The 19802-nt window shown below is 34.5% G+C and overlaps 1 protein-coding gene across 1 annotated transcript in view; it reads right to left on the bottom strand.

Annotated features, from left to right (window-relative positions):
• Positions 1-10080, bottom strand: part of LOC127870737 (uncharacterized) — a 60312-nt gene extending 50232 nt beyond the window's left edge. Inside the window, exon 1 of the mRNA XM_052413178.1 lies at positions 9071-10080. The gene's annotated coding sequence lies outside the window, so the exon portion shown is untranslated. The remainder of the gene's footprint in view (positions 1-9070) is intronic.
• Positions 10081-19802: the final 9722 nt, after the last annotated feature.

Raw genomic sequence — 19802 nt, 5'->3', positions numbered from 1 at the left:
ATAGTTCAACACTTATCAAGTTGAACCCTGTTCAGAATCAAGACAAAAAGCAATTGTTAGGATTTCTAGACATGTTTGAATTCATTATTAACACTGTATATGTTCAGAATTTTTTACAGTAAGTTGTATAGTAAAATGTTTGTAAAATAACATAAATTTTACTATATCAAATTAACTATAATTCAGACTTCAAAATATTTATTCAATATATTCAAAAAAGTTACAGAACTGATAGTTTTGGCTGTTTTACTAGAAAACAAGAGCTGTCTCCACCGGAAGACATATGCCCCCGAAAAATGCTTTCTCGAAATTTAAACATAGATTTCAAAACCTAAACACGGATCCTAAGTTCAAAGTCAAAGACGTCAAAATTTGTGTGCACATGGAAAGGCCTTGTGCATATACACATGCATACCAAAAATGCAGGTTACATCTGAAGCGACGTTGAAGTTAAGAGCATTTTTCGAAACTTAAACACAAAAGTGTGACGGAAAGACAGGCGCACAGACAGACGGACGAAGCAATCGCTATATGCCCTCCTACGGGGGCATAAAAACTGAATCAGTATACATACAAATTTGAAATTCAGGTGCTTCTTGGCATGAGGCTGCATTATGTGATGAGCCTTTGTGGCACCAAGCAATAATACCCAACTAACTAAATTTACAGCTCATACCGACCCTAGGGATGTGCTAAATCCAAGGAGTTTTGGGTAGACTGTTATTATAGTCCAAATAATTAGACGTAATCTACCAATTATCGACCTCATATTTATAGGAGTAACTGTTATTAATGCTTTTAAACCATACATGCAGTCTTTTCATCTGTATTGAAATTTGCAAATTAAAACTTGTTGCGTTTATGGATGGGCATCTCGGGGGAAGCAAAATCTAGCAAGGCCCAGCATCCGGCTATTTCAATCTAGATATTTTGCTAAATTGCACTGAGTGCTCCATTCTAAGAACAAGCCATAAAAGTCTTTACAATATGTCTGAGGTTATTTCCTTCATCTTTAGTCCAGTTAAATCAGGAAAAATCCACAGGCTGACATACTTATTATGTCAGAAGGCACTGACATGACATGTCTGCTGAGGACCAAAATACATTACGCCTACTGAATGTAATAAGTCATGTAACTGACATTTTTATAAATTTTTACGTTTTTCCATTTTTGTGTTTATTTAGGAGACATACATCAACTGTTAAAATATTAAGTCAACCTTTTTGGTAAAAATAATGTTTTTATCAAATTTTTGAATTCGACATAACAAACACATATCATTTTCTGAATGCAAAAACTGACATTTTGTTAAATTTTCAGGTGAAGCAAAAAAATGTTCTCTTAAAATAAACATGTTTCTGTATTCAAATTTTCTGATTAGTATAGTAAATAACACTTGAAAAATGAAACAAAACTCCAAATTGATATGTCTTTTTTAAAACAATAAAAAATTAAGAAAGGAGCAGTTACCATAATTTTCTACACTGAAATATTTTGAGCGCAAAAAATAACGTAAGTGCTTTTACTGTATTTTTGAAAATGTCTGAAAATATGCTTTCCTGAACAATTCACAAAATGTCAGTTACCCTAGTTATTACATTCAGTAAACTATTAAACTGTCAATACCAAAAGAGATGATAACAGAAATAGATACATGGAACATTATTTGACATGTGTTCCTGACCTTCCTAGGATACTTCAGAAGAAGAGCTAGATCAATGTTTTCAAAAACAAGTTGGAGGCATGAGACATATTGTTTAACCACGAAAATCAATCCTCTTTATGAAAGACAATCATGAGTGTAACACAAGACAACACTTGCAAAAATTCAAAAATGAAACATAAATACAACTCATTGATTATTGATGCATCATTGCATTCAATATGATGTCTCTAATTATGGTACATGGGGCTTAACTTGCAAGCAAATATTGGTAGCAACAGCAATAAAAACTTATTTTTTCTGAAGCTTCAACATAATTACGTGTATGTCAATCATAATTATTCAAAAAAATCTGATCAACATACAGAATACTTCATATTGTTAAATTACTTCATACCAGTGATGTTTTTCCTTCTTTGAACGGGTCCGGTAAACGGACCTGTTCCCAATGACCTACGGACCCATTCCCAAAATTAACCGGACCTGTCCCAATTTCCGAAAAAAAATACAAAAAATTCCAATCAACATCGAGTAAAAAATCCCCCAAAATCGCCAACTTGACGTATTTCGCGACCGTTTTAACTTGCTGCCAATTTGACTTGTCAATCATTGACTGTTTTAAACATTTAACGTAACATTCATACATTAAATACATGTATTTAATTGCGAAATATAAACCAGTCTGAATTTTCTTACGCTTCCGGCAATATTTGCCATGAGTCACAATAGTAAGTATTACAGAAAGAAATTAAAGCCTAGTGAAGTCAAAAGCAAATCATTAAGCAATTTTGGCTTCGTAAAATGTTTGGCTTCTGTTTCGTCCTCCTATTCCTCTCAGTACACTGCAACAAAAATTGTCGAAGATATATGACAGTTAAGCTAAACATGAGGAAGCTCTTCGTACAAGTCCTACGATACATGAAACTGTTGATGACAAAGTCTATAAAAACAGAGAACTCTGTCTGTAAAAATCTGTGTTCCGATAGCATGTTGTTGTTTGTGCAAGACTGTGAATAAAAGTTTATGCTGCTTTCCTGTGTCATTAAAAGCTGACAAAAGTTAAACAAATTCATTAAAATACCATTCTTCAATTGGTATAATTCAATTGGTATAATTCACAACTTTATTTTTCCCTATTGGATGATTTTGCGACTCGTTTTTTCCCAATATGGTGATTTCATGACACGAAAAATTCCCAATGGCATGGTAACCGGACCCGTTCCCCAATGGGTGAAAAAAATCACTGCTTCATACGCAAGATTATGCTGTTTGTAACATAGAAAAGAGAAATTGGTTATGTTGGTTTTAACAAACGAAAATTAATTCTCTAAGAAAAGCAACAAATGGCATGAAAAAAATGGATTGAACAATTATGCTCTGACAATATAGGATGATACATTCCTAAGTACAAAATCACATTAGTTGCATCTGTAGCGACACTATACATCATTTAAATTGAATTAAAAAGATCAAAAGCTTAACCCTAAACCTTTTTTTATTCAAAATAGTAAAAGGTGAAGTTTGTGATAAATTCATGGAAAAAGTATATATTTTTCCCAAATGGGAACTAAAAATTCCCAATGGAAGATTTCCAAAAAAATATATAATAAATAAGTTTGTTTTTTTTACATCTCAATATTTTGTTAATCTCCCATCCATATAACTTCAGCTTTAGTAAGTACATGTATAATACTGAAAACACCTGTATTTAAAATTTTGAAGCATTTTTTCATTTTTTAGCAAAACAACAACAACACTAATTTCCCAATTTTGGTCAAAACGCCGCAAATTATTCCCAATCCAAACGGACCCGGCTCCATTCCCAAAATGGTTAAAAAAACGTGTTTTCATTAGACTCAAACAAGTCAATTATAAGACCTTACCAGAAGGCACACATTTCTGAGAGTCAGTAATATTGTGTAATCAGTTTTCTTCTTTACTAATTATAATTATGACTCTGCATTATAAATGAAGAGTTAAACAATGTTTCTTTCAGAAACTCCGAGACTCAAATGGTCAAAAAGAGAGTCAAAGGAAAGACCTGGGAGGATCGAGTTTAAAAATCTATAAACGCTTACAGTATATTTAACTTAACAAAATCTACAAATTTACAATATAACCATGCAGTGTCCATGTATATAATTATTACACTACCCTACATCAAATATTTTGTTTTCATCACAACTTATACTGTAGGTCCATGAAAGGTCAACGAATAAAGAAAGTAATGACCCTGTCGCGGCAGTCCTTTTTAGAAGATGTCAGGCCATTAATTACCAAGCATGTGTTGAATTTTTTAGGATAGTTGTCTTACATTTACATGCATGATGCATGTGATGACCAAGAGGATTGAATCGAAAACATGTTATGAACTAACCTTCTTGCAGGTTTTCATCAAAACTGTAACCATTCTTAATTGCACACTACATGCATGTGTTAGGCATGCGATCAGAATGTGCACACTACATGCATGTGTTAGGCATGCGATCAGAATGTGCACACTACATGCATGTGTTAGGCATGCGATCAGAATGTGCACACTACATGCATGTGTTAGGCATGCAATCAGAATGTGCACACTACATGCATGTGATAGGCATGCGATCAGAATGTGCAAACTACATGCATGTGTTAGGCATGCGATCAGAATGTGCACACTACATGCATGTGTTAGGCATGCGATCAGAATGTGCACACTACATGCATGTGTTAGGCATGCAATCAGAATGTGCACACTACATGCATGTGTTAGGCATGCGATCAGAATGTGCACACTACATGCATGTGTTAGGCATGCAATCAGAATGTGCACACTACATGCATGTGATAGGCATGCGATCAGAATGTGCACACTACATGCATGTGTTAGGCATGCGATCAGAATGTGCACACTACATGCATGTGTTAGGCATGCGATCAGAATGTGCACACTACATGCATGTGTTAGGCATGCGATCAGAATGTGCACACTACATGCACGTGTTAGGCATGCGATCAGAATGTGCACACTACATGCATGTGTTAGGCATGCGATCAGAATGTGCACACTACATGCATGTGTTAGGCATGCAATCAGAATGTGCACACTACATGCATGTGTTAGGCATGCGATCAGAATGTGCACACTACATGCATGTGTTAGGCATGCGATCAGAATGTGCACACTACATGCATGTGTTAGGCATGCGATCAGAATGTGCACACTACATGCATGTGTTAGGCATGCGATCAGAATGTGCACACTACATGCATGTGTTATAGGCATGCGATCAGAATGTGCACACTACATGCATGTGTTAGGCATGCGATCAGAATGTGCACACTATATGCATGTGTTAGGCATGCGATCAGAATGTGCACACTACCTGCATGTGTTAGGCATGCGATCAGAATGTGCACACTACATGCATGTGTTAGGCATGCAATCAGAATGTGCACACTACATGCATGTGTTAGGCATGCGATCAGAATGTGCACACTACATGCATGTGTTAGGCATGCAATCAGAATGTGCCCACTACATGCATGTGTTAGGCATGCAATCAGAATGTGCACACTACATGCATGTGTTAGGCATGCGATCAGAATGTGCACACTACATGCATGTGTTAGGCATGCGATCAGAATGTGCACACTACATGCATGTGTTAGGCATGCGATCAGAATGTGCACACTACATGCATGTGTTAGGCATGCGATCAGAATGTGCACACTACATGCATGTGTTAGGCATGCGATCAGAATGTGCACACTACATGCATGTGTTAGGCATGCGATCAGAATGTGCACACTACATGCATGTGTTAGGCATGCGATCAGAATGTGCACACTACATGCATGTGTTAGGCATGCGATCAGAATGTGCCCACTACATGCATGTGTTAGGCATGCGATCAGAATGTGCACACTACATGCATGTGTTAGGCATGCAATCAGAATGTGCCCACTACATGCATGTGTTAGGCATGCAATCAGAATGTGCACACTTTCCACACAGTGTCACATATCTGAGAGATATTTTAAGGGGACGCTGCACACAAAACACAATTTTCGAGCTGTCTTCTCTTGCTACTTCAGGGCTTTTTCAGTCTATTTTGGGAAAAAGTACCTAGACAAATTGGAATTTTTCAAGTCGCACAATCTGTTAAATTGGGAAGAATTTTCATTGACAAAAGCATTATTGGGGAAATTATTTTTCTTGATTTTCCTTATAAAATCTACATTTTCATACATAGGTATTGCCCTTAAATGCTAAGAAAAGTATTTAAATGTTTTTTCCATGCAACAGTCATAGTCCACTGCTAGCGTAAGTATGTGTATGATAAAAATACAGACTTTGTTAATGTTATGCTTGAAGTTCAAATAAAATACATAGCTCGATTTGTCATTTAGGATTTTTTAATGAATATTCACAGTCGAATGACCTAAGATCAACATAATAATAAATTATTATTATTCAAAATTCAAGTTGCCAAATGTCTGAAGGCAACCATTTTTTGAAACACAGTAACGTTGAAAGTGAAACCAGTCCACATTTCTCTACCTCAGACCATCGATACCGATTCTCAACCAATTAACAATAATTAATACATACACATGATTATCACTTGTTTGTATACTGGGCACATTACCTGATAATTCTGAATAAACCAGCACTTCAATATTTGAAAGAAAATTTTCTGACTGAAAATGTGCCTTAAGAATTGCATAAACACAACCGGCCGCCATTTGTCTGAAGTGACAAGGTCGCAAAAATTGCATTATGGAACACTCGATACAATGACGTTTTACGGGGTATTCCCATTGGCATGCTTAAACACGGCACATGGTTATTTAAAGGGATCTTTTCACGGTTTGGTAAATTGACAAAATTGAAAAAAAGTTGTTTCAGATTCGCAAATTTTCGGTTTAGTTATAACTGAACATTTGCCATGGTCTAATATAGCCATTATATGCATCTTTTTACCATTTAAAAATGTAAAAATTATAAAGCATTGCAACGCAAAACGATTGAATAATTTGGAGAGTTCTGTTGTTGTCGTTTAAATTTGAGAAACTATGAAAATTGCTTATATAACGTATAAAATACGCAGCATATTTATGCTTGGCAGGATAGCTCAGTTGGCTAAAGCGTTTTTACTTCAGGATTCCGGGGGTCACTGGTTCGAGCCCTGCTGCGGGCTACTTTATTTTTCCTTTTTTAAATTTTAGTTATTTTTTTACTAGAGCTTTTAAAATTTAATGTTTACATTTATCAATATACATGTAAAGCATTAAATGACAAACTTAAAAAAACATGTCAAAATCTGTGAAAAGGCCCCTTGAAAACACAGTACCTACCAGGAAAATATTTTTTAAATTCGGTCATTTTAGTCGGAAATTGGGACTTTTTTTTTTAATTGAAAAAAAATATGCATATTTGGCATTGTGAATGGGTCCGACTATCGGACCCATGAGATAGGCAGAAAAAGGCCTGTACTTACATGTACATGCAATTTTTTAAGTGTTATTAGAAGTCCTATCTTGATTGAAAAATATAAGTCTCCAATTTAAATGAAAAATAAGAATTTTAAAATTGAAAAAAAAAAATAAAAAAAATTAAAACAAAATTGCCCACCGATCCCACCCACCTGCTATGTAATGATTCAAGTTATCCCAAACAATCAATTTTTAAAGGATATACACATGTAGTATTTTTTATACGGTTTTATAACAAGAAAATTTTGGCTAAAAATTTTGTTTAACAATCAACCCATATGGACTTGCGCTCAGACAAAATCAAAGCGCATCATGTGCAACAGGGAAGGACATTCAGGGGTTCCGCTGTCGATCGCCATTGGCGCCAAATGGCGCTAAATTTTTAAATGTGGCTCCAATTTTTTAAAAGTGGCGAATTTCAAAAAATCGGTAAAATCCTATCCGAAAATGTACTGCGAGTCGAAAGCACGCGACCGAGCATTAGCGGCCAGCGTCTGTCAGTTGTAGATCTAAATATTGATTTACGACGATGTAAGCGACCTACAGTGCGGAGTGCATTAGAAATCACCGAAGCGTGTAAGTGTTACAAACGGTGTTTTTACTGCTATTGTCAAGTTTTATGGGGGTTATTATCGGATTAACGGCTCCTTTATGATATTGAGCAATAAGTTAAGTAACACGGGGACAAACTGTCACGACGATCAATAATTATAATGATTATTAGGGCCGCTATTTCTTTGTTAAAATCAAAACCATGGGGCTGGCAAAAGCATTTAATTTCTCCACATCAACAAATAAAAACTTGTTTCAACAGGTATTTGTGAGCATTTCTGTTTAATAGATTCATTATTGTAATGTTCTGAGAAGGATTTAAATTGATTAAGATAACAACAATTTCTGAATTAAATATAAAACATTCACTCGATGTACTATATTTCGGATATGTTAAATTCGGACATTTAAAGATAGGGACATTTATGTGTTGGTTTGATGTTGATAGTTTGTAAAAATATGTTTTATGTTATTTCAGGCAACTAGAATGGATGGTGGCAATTATCTGGGCCTTTCTGTCAGGAAAAAGGCGTGAACAACAGTAATTTAATTGAACCTGGAAATCATCCACCACGAACAGAAAACTTGTTAACAACAGAAACTGATGTATATCATGTCCAAATGACCAAATATAACTGTTAAACACTTTGAAGTGAGATGCTTTATTTTCTGATTCCCTTTCAAATGATGAACATTGGTGTGATTTTATGTTTAAATAACTAATTTCGAAACATTTATGCAGCATACTGTTTAAAACATTGATGTTAACATTATTATATTATTTTGGTTATCTGTGTTGTTTATCAAGTTGAAAAAAATGTTATTTATATACAAATAAAGCTTATTAAGACTTATGAAGGTATGACTTATGAAGGTACTTATTGTTTTTTTTATGAAGTAACATACTTTTTAAAGTGATAATATAGTCAATGACATTAATGTAGTAAGGTTTCTTAAAATGATTGTTCTTATTAATAAGGTGGAATAACCGACAGTATTCACGCCGCGAAAAAGTGGCGACAACTTTTTTTGGGCCAGTGGAACCCCTGGACATTGATTTCTCTAAAAACCCAATGCTGCAATTCCATATGCACTCATCAATAGTAGACAAAGCCGTCTTTCATGTGCATTCTCTTAACAATTATGTGGCTTGCACTGCGAGAATTTAAAGCGTTTTCTCTGTCTACTGTCTACTACCGCTTTTTACTACCGTAAGACTATAACAACAACCCTTATAAATGACACCCACTTGAAACCATACAAGGATGAGTAATTAACTAACATACATTTATATTACAAGGATGGTAAGATATCTAATACAGATTTACAGTTCAAGGATGTATAGTGTTTGTTGCTAACAGGAAATATCCACTAACCTTATAAATACATACAATAGCTCCTTCAGCTACTGTTTTGAGTTGGCAGCCATCCTGACATTCTGGTATGACAGCAGTTTTCTTCTGTTATTTGAGACAACAGTGATTTATACATGTACCTCGCTGCATCATAGCCATCAACATTTTTGCTAACAATAAGATGTTTACTTCTTAAGAATAATACATCATTAGTTGGACTCTCTTTGTACTTCATCTATCCATACTTCCCATGTACATGTAAGAGACTTTTTAAATTTTACTTGGTTTCACTTCATGAAGTTCTGAGACAAAAATGCTATCTCTATAGCAACCCCCAAAGGACTTGCCTTAAAGACAAATGGCGTAAAGTTATTGATTTCTGTGCAGTTATTAACACTTTCTTCAACAGAAAAGTCTTATGAGGCATTACACAATCACTTTTATCTGACACAATACCAAAAAAGTTTCATGCATTTATGGAATTTAAGTATAGCAAATTCTTCCGCCATGTCAGTGAACAATTTTTCCAGGTTGCCATCTGGTCAATGTTTTGATAAATTTTCAACTGGTAGAAGTCCCAGAAATCTTTCAGTATAACTGTTTATAGCACATATATTCAACGTCCTCTTCTCAAGCTAAGTGCTTAGTGTCACCTTTATAAATTATTTTTCCTATATAAAATCTTGTAAAGATGTGTTAATTAAAAAGTAATACATTTACTACTTTTAGGTAGCAGATTACATAATACTGGCATATATAATTGTCACACTTATTACATACTGTGTAATATCATATCAGAAATTAAGACAAATTATATATAGTTCAGTTGTTCATGTAAATGAGTGTTATACAATAGAAAACAAACAATTTTGAGGTATGACACTTTCTCCAATGGTATCTATCTGTCAAGCCATTAATAACGAACCTTTTTATCGGTGGTGAAAACTAAAATAAACATATAGACGATAATGATGACAATACAGTCAGCAGTGATGTTATGGAGGGACACACAATTAAAGCAAACATTTCAAGTTTCTAACACAGTGAAATCTCGTCTTCAAATATATAAGGTTTTCTTTCTTCACCGTAACTGTCATTATTTCTTATATTTGTATTTGAATCACTTTCCTGGTGAGCATTACTGCTGGAATGCTCACTAATTTCCATGCATTCACAGTTTATATTCTCTTTATAATTGTCAGGTTTGTGTTCTACTTCTGCAGCAGATTTAGTTTGTATGTCTTTGTTACTCAAACATGTATCGTTTTCCTCCCTTTTATCAGTACTATCATTACATTCATTACTTTTCATATTGTTTACATCTCTTTTAAAATTATCTGTATCTTTATGTGACTGATTGGTGTTCGTATTAATCTCAATAGAATCTCCTTGGTCATAAGTTTTCATTGGTCTAACAGAACAATTGACACTAATTGTCTTATTTTCACCAGAACCCTCAATATTAACAGTCAAAATTTCTTCTTTCTCATAATTGGAACCCTGAACATGACCTTCAAATAATTCATCAAATTCATCAAAGTCTTCAAACGCATCAACATTAGTGGATTTATCAACAATATTTTCTTTCAAATTGTCTATAACAAAAGGTTTAAATTCTGTTTCAAAAGCAACTGTACTTTGAGCAAATTCACTGGCTGTTTTACCGGTACTTGCTCCATTTGCAAAATTAGCCCAACCCTCTATTTCAAACGGTTTTATGTCTAAACTGCTATCTCTACTGTGACAATTGCGAGGAAACTTTGGAGAGAACCTAGGCGAAAGTTCCACATGTTTTTGATGATTTTTTGGTATCCTCCCTTGCGCAAGTTTTGGAGAAGTGGCAGGAGGTAGAAGAATTCTCTTAGGGGACATAACTCCAGATGATCCATCATCATCTTTCACAAGCACAGCAGATCGAGTGTGTGTGAACAATGCCCCTTCATTGAAACTAAAAGCAGCATTGAAGTCACTGCTCTTTGAAAGAGCAGCACGTGAACTGCGTGGACTTTTTAATCTGCAAGTGTCCTCAATTGGAAGCCTTATTTTGAGTCTCTCCAGACTGCTGGAGGGTGATTTCTCTGGTGAGCTTATATGAACATATTCATCCAGACCATAAATGTTAATAGGTGTAGTGCTACGTGGTCGTTCAATGGGGTTGGTGGTGACCTGCAACCTTTGTATCCGCTTCTCATATGCTTTTTTTCTTGATAATTTCTTAGCATCTTCATCACTTAGTGGTGGGGGTAAAGACACTCTTGTAATGCTTGGTGACCCACATGGAGTCGAATCAGAATCCATTAAATCACTTCCTGCATTCTGGCTGTGAACAACACTACGACTTCCAGCTTTTAAGTGCTTAAACCTCCGAGATTCCTTAGGGGCACCAATTCTTACACCAGCTTCAAAATCTGAGCTGTCGCTGTCTGAATCAAAAGCATCTTCTTTCAGATGATGAGGAGATGAACATTCAGACCTATCTGAAACATCAGAGCTCTCAATCTTTTCATATTTCACATTTGTGGCTTTTCCTTTGTATTTCCGTCCCTTCAGTTTTAATTTTGTTTGTATGTCTTCTGCACTGGCATTGTTTTCACTACTATTCGGTTCTAGAGACTCTGGCTTGTCTGCATCAGCAGTCACATCATTTTCGCTATTTGCACTTAAAGAGTCACTATTAAGCTTGACAAGGTTTGTAGCTGCAGCATCAGATGTTGTTGGAGTAGGGCATTCCAAACTATCTTGAGATTCAAAACCACCGGTACATTTTGTCAATTCCCCTTGAACAATCTTTAATTCTTTTTTTTCCTCATATGCAGCCGACATTGAAACTGCTTTTACTGACCTTATGCTAATTTCATCGTCACCCAAGTCAATCGTATCGAATGTTGCCAATGGGGCTCTTATTTCATAAATTGTCTCAGTTGACTTCTTAGCAAACGCTGACATGTCAGTAAAATACAAATGAGCCATCCCCTGGAAAGAGAAACATTATATTATTACCTTATAGCGGTTGTACAAATATTATCACCACACACTGGTCATTATTACCTTATAGCGGTTTGTAACAAATATTATCACCACAAACTGGTCATTATGTGCATCGGTTTCATTATTTTTAGTATTTAAAACCCAAAATGATGCCTATAACTATATTAAATATTTTAAAGATATAATTAGCCAATTAGATAATAGCTACAGTCGATTGGTGTATAGCGGATTTTAGTGAGTATAACGCCTACGGATAGGTTAAACGGTTTTTGCAAAATACTTTTATTTATGTTAAGATTTATAGTTTTATATGAATTGAATACAAAAAGCCTATCATTGTTAAGTCGATTCATGTTTTTGTTGATGTGTGTCAATGTTTACAACTGTTTCTTTTTTTGAAAGCAAAACAAGGTCACATTATGTACGCACCGTTTTTGTGACGACAGGAAAAGTGCAGACGAATGGTTTCTTGAATTTTGCAGATTTTGTTTGGTAAACATAATGTTCATTGATGTAATATTTTAGTATTGTGTGTCCTTTACAGAAGCAAGAATGCTCAGAAACCAAATTGATGCGAACCATATAAAATAAGCATGAAAGCTGCAACTCGGGATTTAGTGAATAACGGACATGTGGTGACCCATATTCAGGAATGTGGGGATTGTCTCAAAATAACTATAAACTCAATTGAAGTTGTCCAATACACATGTGGTTAGCGTGTGGCTATGATATTAATTAGTGAAAACATCATTTTTAATGAAAAATAATCAAATTATAACGAAAAATCGATTTCTCTGAAAACATATTTTTCACTATTAAATCTATATATATAACAAGGTATTCAACTCAAAATGACCCGAATATAGGGTTCATCGCTTTGAACAGCCATTACTTCATCAATTGTGCAGCGATTTCCATGAACATGGTCTTATTAAACACAGAAATGATTTTCCTTTCTGGAAATGTACATATATTCAGGGTTCTCAATAACTTTTGAGCCAACTGGCCAAAATGTGAAACCAACAGGCCTTCTATGGGGGTGAAAATTTTGAAATTGAGCACTTGGTTTCCTGCATTTTAGGCCATTTTATGGCTATTTTAATGGTCAACCAGGCACTTAAATTTGAGCATTTTATGTTCATATTATGAATTTTAGCTTTTTTAGCTAACAAAACAGTTTTTTTTTATCTGATTTTGGGGAAAGGGCCTGGCCTTTTTTTAGGGGAAAAAAATCGCGCAAAGGCCGAATTTTGGGGGAAAAAATCGCGCGAAATGCCGGATTTTGGGGAAAATAAGGAAAGTCTTAAATAATCAATAAAAAAATTAGCATATTTTACTGTTTTTAAAACAAATTCAAGGTAACAGAATAATATTTTTTCGGAAATTTAAAACCGCTGGCATGTTTCAATAGGAAAGACATATGTCTATCTAGGTTTAATGGTTTAATTACTGAATGCATGGTGTTTACGTTGAAATGAGACTCAAAGTCCTTAGCTATCCATTATACACCAATCGACTGTATCATATTTTTAAATAGTATACAGATGTATAATTAAACAGACTTGTTAGAAGTCTCTCTTTATTAGTTGAAAACAAAATAATTATTATCTATTGTATCTCAGAATTGTACTGTCAATTTTTTCCTGCTAAGATCGCTACAATTTTTTTTAAATGTAAGTATTAACACATACATATTGTTTTTATAACCTAAACAAATTTAGAAAATAATAAAATCAATCAATGACGTGGCAGTATTACCACCTAAGACTTTTATCTTACCTTAGAAGCTGGATTAAAGGAAAATCAAAAATATATTTTGGTGAGACCTTCCTATGGTGCTATTTAAATTTATTTGTTTGTTCAAACAAATAAATAAACACTAACTCCTTAAACTTAGTAATTTAAAAGGCATGTTGCTTTGGGGACATAAATTTAAAAAATATTTGCCAGCAAAGTAATTAAAAATCCATTACAAATGCATCAAAATATTCTAAAATAAACTTATGAAACTTATTCCACAAAAGTCATACATGTGTTACAATTTTATACGGAATTAATAAGTGGAGACTGAATATTATCATGGATGAACCATCTTTCGAACCTCTTAATTTTTGACACGTCAAATATAGTGATGATTAATGTTGAAAATAGTGAAACATATTAATAAGTACTCTATTTGATAAATAACTTGTTTCTACATGGCTGGCAACTTTAATTGCTATGTAAATCATCTTTTGATAACAGATTTTTGCAAGTTTCCAGCACATCCATATCATGTAAAAATGTCAATGCCGCCCAAACAACGAGTACCTGCTTTCGAACCCTTCAGTGTACAACATTAAAAATAAATTAGTCACATGTTTTGACTATGGTCACGTGACTTATTGCAGCAGCCGAAATGTGTAAATTGTCAAGCAAAGTTGAGAACAAAAATGAGACCATGTGTTTATTGTTTTTTTTAAGGAAAAACTGTATATATGTAAAAAGCATTGAGCAAGGATTTTTACGTGTTTTATTATTAATCTACTTATTCTACCTGTTTTTGACGCATTTTCGTCGATTTGGTGCTACGCGTGAGTCGTCGTAAACAAATTACTTATACAAAAAAATGGTGACAAAGTGCGCGTGCGCGCATGCACATAAAATGTAAACAAATGAAGGGTTCGAAAAGAGGTGAGGTTCGAGAAGAGGTACTTTAAAGACATAATTGACTTTGAAAAGCAAGATATGACATATTACATACTTCATTGAGCATAGTGCATAACTTAATAATCTGCAGATATTCATTAAAATAAATGCAAAAAACATTATAAATACACAATGAAATGCTGTTTATTGGTGATGATAAAAGACAAACGTCCGTATTCTAAAATGAAACGGAAAATCGTAAACCGTTTAAACGTCACTTTTATTCTGTCGAAATTTTACTGTTATTTCATGATAATTGCATTCACTGCGAAATTGACAATTAAAAGCAAACTCAGATACGTACTATACATATTTTATCACATCGTACTGACCTTTTCTTGTCTCGATAATAATTCACATCATAGCACAACGATCAATGTTTTGATCGATATAAGATTCTCCTCGGTCGTGTCTATATTGGATCCTAAATAAATTGCTACAATGGATACCAAATATATATATTTGCAGCATCGTTTACGACAATGTTTGATTTTTGTTTAATAAATTATTTGAAAAGAAAATCGCTGTTGATAAAGACCAAATTTGGATTAAAGGGTGTCAAAGTATCAATAAAACTGTTGATATGCACAATGGCTACCAGTAAAATCTGTCTTTTCAACCGAAGTACCGCTCGTCAAAACAAAATTGTATCTATTCTAGACGATTTCAAGAATCTAGCCAGCTGTATTGATACATACCAAATTTGGATCCATTCTAGACACAAAAATTCAAGAGTCTAGCCAGCTCTTTTGATAGAGTCTAGCCATCTCTATTGATACCGAAATTAGATCCGTTCTAGACGATTTCAAGAGGCTAGTCAGCTCTCTTGATGCTTACCAAAATTGGATCAATTCTAGATGATTTCAATAGTAAACCAGCTATATTGATACTTACCGAAATTGTATCCATTCTAGACGATTTCAAGAGTTAGCCAGCTCTATTGATACTTGCCAAAATGGAATCCATACGACAATTTCAAGAGTCTAGTTCTATTGATACTTACCGAAATTGGATCCATTCTAGACGATTTCAAGAGTCTGGCCAGCTCTATTGATACTTACTAAAATTGGGATCCATTCTAGACGTTTTCAAGAGTTAGCCAGCTCCATTGATACTTACCAAAATGGGATCCATTCTAGACGATTTCAAGAGTATAGCCAGCTCTATTGATACTTACCGAATTTGGGATCCATTCTAGATGATTTCAAGAGTCGAGCCAGCTCTATTTATAATTACCGAAATTGGATCCATTCTAGACGATTTCAAGAGTATAGCCAGCTCTATTGATACTTACTAAAATTGGGATCCATTCTAGACGCTTTCAAGAGTTAGCCAGCTCCATTGATACTTACCAAAATGGGATCCATTCTAGACGATTTTAAGAGTATAGCCAGCTCTATTACGGAATTTGGATCCATTCTAGACGATTTCAAGAGTCTAGCCAGCTCTCTTGATGCTTACCAAAATTTGATCCCGTCTAGACGATTTCAATAGTTAACCAGCTCTATTGATACTTACCAAAATTGGATCCATTCTAGACGATTTCAAGAGTATAGCCAGCTATATTGATACTTACCAAAATGGGATCCATTCTAGTCAATTTCAAGAGTCTAGCCAACTCTATTGATACTTACCAAAATTGGATCCATTCTAGACAATTTCAAGAGTCTAGCCAGCTGTTTTGATACTTACTGAATTTGGATCCATTCTATACGATTTCAAGAGTCTAGCCAGCTCCATTGATACTTACCAAAATGGGATCCATTCTAGACGATTTCAATAGTATAGCCAGCTCTATTGATACTTACCGAATTTGGGATCCATTCTAGACGATTTCAAGAGTTGAGCCAGCTCTATTTATACTTACCGAAATTGGATCCATTCTAGACGATTTCAAGAGTCTAGCCAGCTCTATTTATACTTACCGAAATTATATCCATTCTAGACGATTTCAAGAGTATAGCCAGCTCCCTTGATGGTTACCAAAATTTGATCCCGTCTAGACGATTTCAATAGTTAACCAGCTCTATTGATACTTACCGAATTTGGATCCATTCTATACGAGTTCAAGAGTCTAGCCAGCTCTATTTATACTTACCAAAATTTGATCCATTCTAGACGATTTCAAGAGAATAGCCAGCTGTATTGATACTTACCAAAATGGGATCCATTCTAGACGATTTCAAGAGAATAGCAAGCTGTATTGATACTTACCAAAATGGGATCCATTCTAGACAATTTCAAGAGTCTAGCCAGCTCTATTGATACTTACCAAAATGGGATCCATTCTAGACAATTTCAAGAGTCAAGCCAGCTGTTTTGATACTTACCGAATTTGGATCCATTCTAGACGATTTCAAGAGTCTAGCCAGCTCTATTGATACTTACCAAAATGGAATCCATTCTAGACAATTTCAAGAGTCTAGCCAACTCTATTGATACTTACCAAAATTGGATCCATTCTAGACAATTTCAAGAGTCTAGCCAGCTGTTTTGATACTTACCGAATTTGGATCCATTCTATACGATTTCAAGAGTCTAGCCAGCTCCATTGATACTTACCAAAATGGGATCCATTCTAGACGATTTCAATAGTATAGCCAGCTCTATTGATACTTACCGAATTTGGGATCCATTCTAGACGATTTCAAGAGTTGAGCCAGCTCTATTTATACTTACCGAAATTGGATCCATTCTAGACGATTTCAAGAGTCTAGCCAGCTCTATTTATACTTACCGAAATTATATCCATTCTAGACGATTTCAAGAGTATAGCCAGCTCCCTTGATGGTTACCAAAATTTGATTCCGTCTAGACGATTTCAAAAGTTAACCAGCTCTATTGATACTTACCGAATTTGGATCCATTCTATACGAGTTCAAGAGTCTAGCCAGCTCTATTTATACTTACCAAAATTTGATCCATTCTAGACGATTTCAAGAGAATAGCCAGCTGTATTGATACTTACCAAAATGGGATCCATTCTAGACGATTTCAAGAGAATAGCAAGCTGTATTGATACTTACCAAAATGGGATCCATTCTAGACAATTTCAAGAGTCTAGCCAGCTCTATTGATACTTACCAAAATGGGATCCATTCTAGACAATTTCAAGAGTCAAGCCAGCTGTTTTGATACTTACCGAATTTGGATCCATTCTATACGATTTCAAGAGTCTAGCCAGCTCCATTGATACTTACCAAAATGGGATCCATTCTAGACGATTTCAATAGTATAGCCAGCTCTATTGATACTTACCGAATTTGGGATCCATTCTAGACGATTTCAAGAGTTGAGCCAGCTCTATTTATACTTACCGAAATTGGATCCATTCTAGACGATTTCAAGAGTCTAGCCAGCTCTATTTATACTTACCAAAATTGGATCCATTCTAGACGATTTCAAGAGTATAGCCAGCTTCCTTGATGGTTACGATTTCAAGAGTCTAGCCAGCTCTATTTATACTTACCAAAATGTGATCCATTCTAGACGATTTCAAGAGAATAGCCAGCTGTATTGATACTTACCAAAATGGGATCCATTCTAGACGATTTCAAGAGAATAGCCAGCTGTATTGATACTTACCAAAATGGGATCCATTCTAGACAATTTCAAGAGTCTAGCCAGCTCTATTGATACTTACCAAAATTTGATCCATTCTAGACGATTTCAAGAGTCTAGCTAGCTCTATTGATACTTACTAAAATTGAATCCATTCTAGACGTTTTCAAGAGTTAGCCAGCTCCATTGATACTTACCAAAATGGGATCCATTCTAGACGATTTCAAGAGTATAGCCAGCTCTATCGATACTTACCGAATTTGGATCCATTCTGGACGATTTCAGCAATACACTGCGCTGATAAGCCCTTCACAGTTTTCTCTAATTAACGAGTACATGTATATATAAAAACCATTACAGGAACATTGTAGTATCAATGTGTTTATTATCACATGTATGAGTTATATAATATATATATATATATATATTTATGTATTTACTATGCAGCTTTATAGTATTTATAGGATGTAACATCTTTTAACAAAAATATGTGTTTTTGAATAGTTAGTTGAGTGGAAATTAAATGGCTATTTTCCTTTTTTGTTTAATTTGGCTGAAATGTGATGATAATGTTTAAAGTAAATAAACTACCTAATTGTTTAACATAATCATAATTAATTTGAATACAATTAAGCATAAACTGGGTTTAGCTTTTGAGCCGTTTTGGCGGAAAAGCACTACTGATTACTAGGATGACATTCAAATCCTGATTTTACGCAATGATGTTCGATCCATTATTTCCATTTTTGATTAATACGGTCAACAGTAATAGCGTTTCAACCACTATTTGTTCCATGGTCGTGACTGCGATTAATTAAACTAATACTGTTGATAATGGGCGATTTCCGAGCCACTTTATCCAAACTGAAACTTATTACCAGCCGGTATGAAATTTCAAAATAAATATTATCCAATATCAATGGGCAACCAATCATACTGGAGCAACATGAGTTTTATCTCTATGTATTGTCGAGTCGACTGTGTTATCTGTAGCATGTGTCTATTGTTAGATTGTGTTGGGTATCCGTTTTATATTAATTAAAATGTATTCAAATGCCATTTCTTTTACTGGTTGTGGGCATTTATTCAAGTTGCGTTTGATGAATCCCAGAGTTTATGAAGCTTTCTTGGTTGCGTTATCGATACGAGTGTTTAATTTCAGATTATCACAAAGATCGACTCCTAAGTAAGGGGGATGTTAAAGATTTTCGAGGGTTTCGTTATTTATAGTATAGTTGTAGTCTTTTCTTAGTGGAGTTGGAGATATTCATGATGGCGCATTTTTTAACATCTGCCAAGATTTGCTCCAATATAGGTTTATATTTTCCATATTGACAATGAGTTTCATGTAAACCTGATGAATATTATTTTGTGTATGTTCCTCTTGTGTATAATTTTTTACCCTGAATATCACTAGTATTAAATATTAATACTATCGGATACAGAGAGGTTTGTAAATAACTTTCAAATAATCAGAACCGTATATAGTGATATTTATCTTAATTATTAAATAAAG

Source organism: Dreissena polymorpha, chromosome 3 (genome assembly GCF_020536995.1).
Source record: "Dreissena polymorpha isolate Duluth1 chromosome 3, UMN_Dpol_1.0, whole genome shotgun sequence".
Taxonomy (NCBI): domain Eukaryota; kingdom Metazoa; phylum Mollusca; class Bivalvia; order Myida; family Dreissenidae; genus Dreissena; species Dreissena polymorpha.
This window is presented reverse-complemented; position numbering and strand designations above follow the sequence as displayed.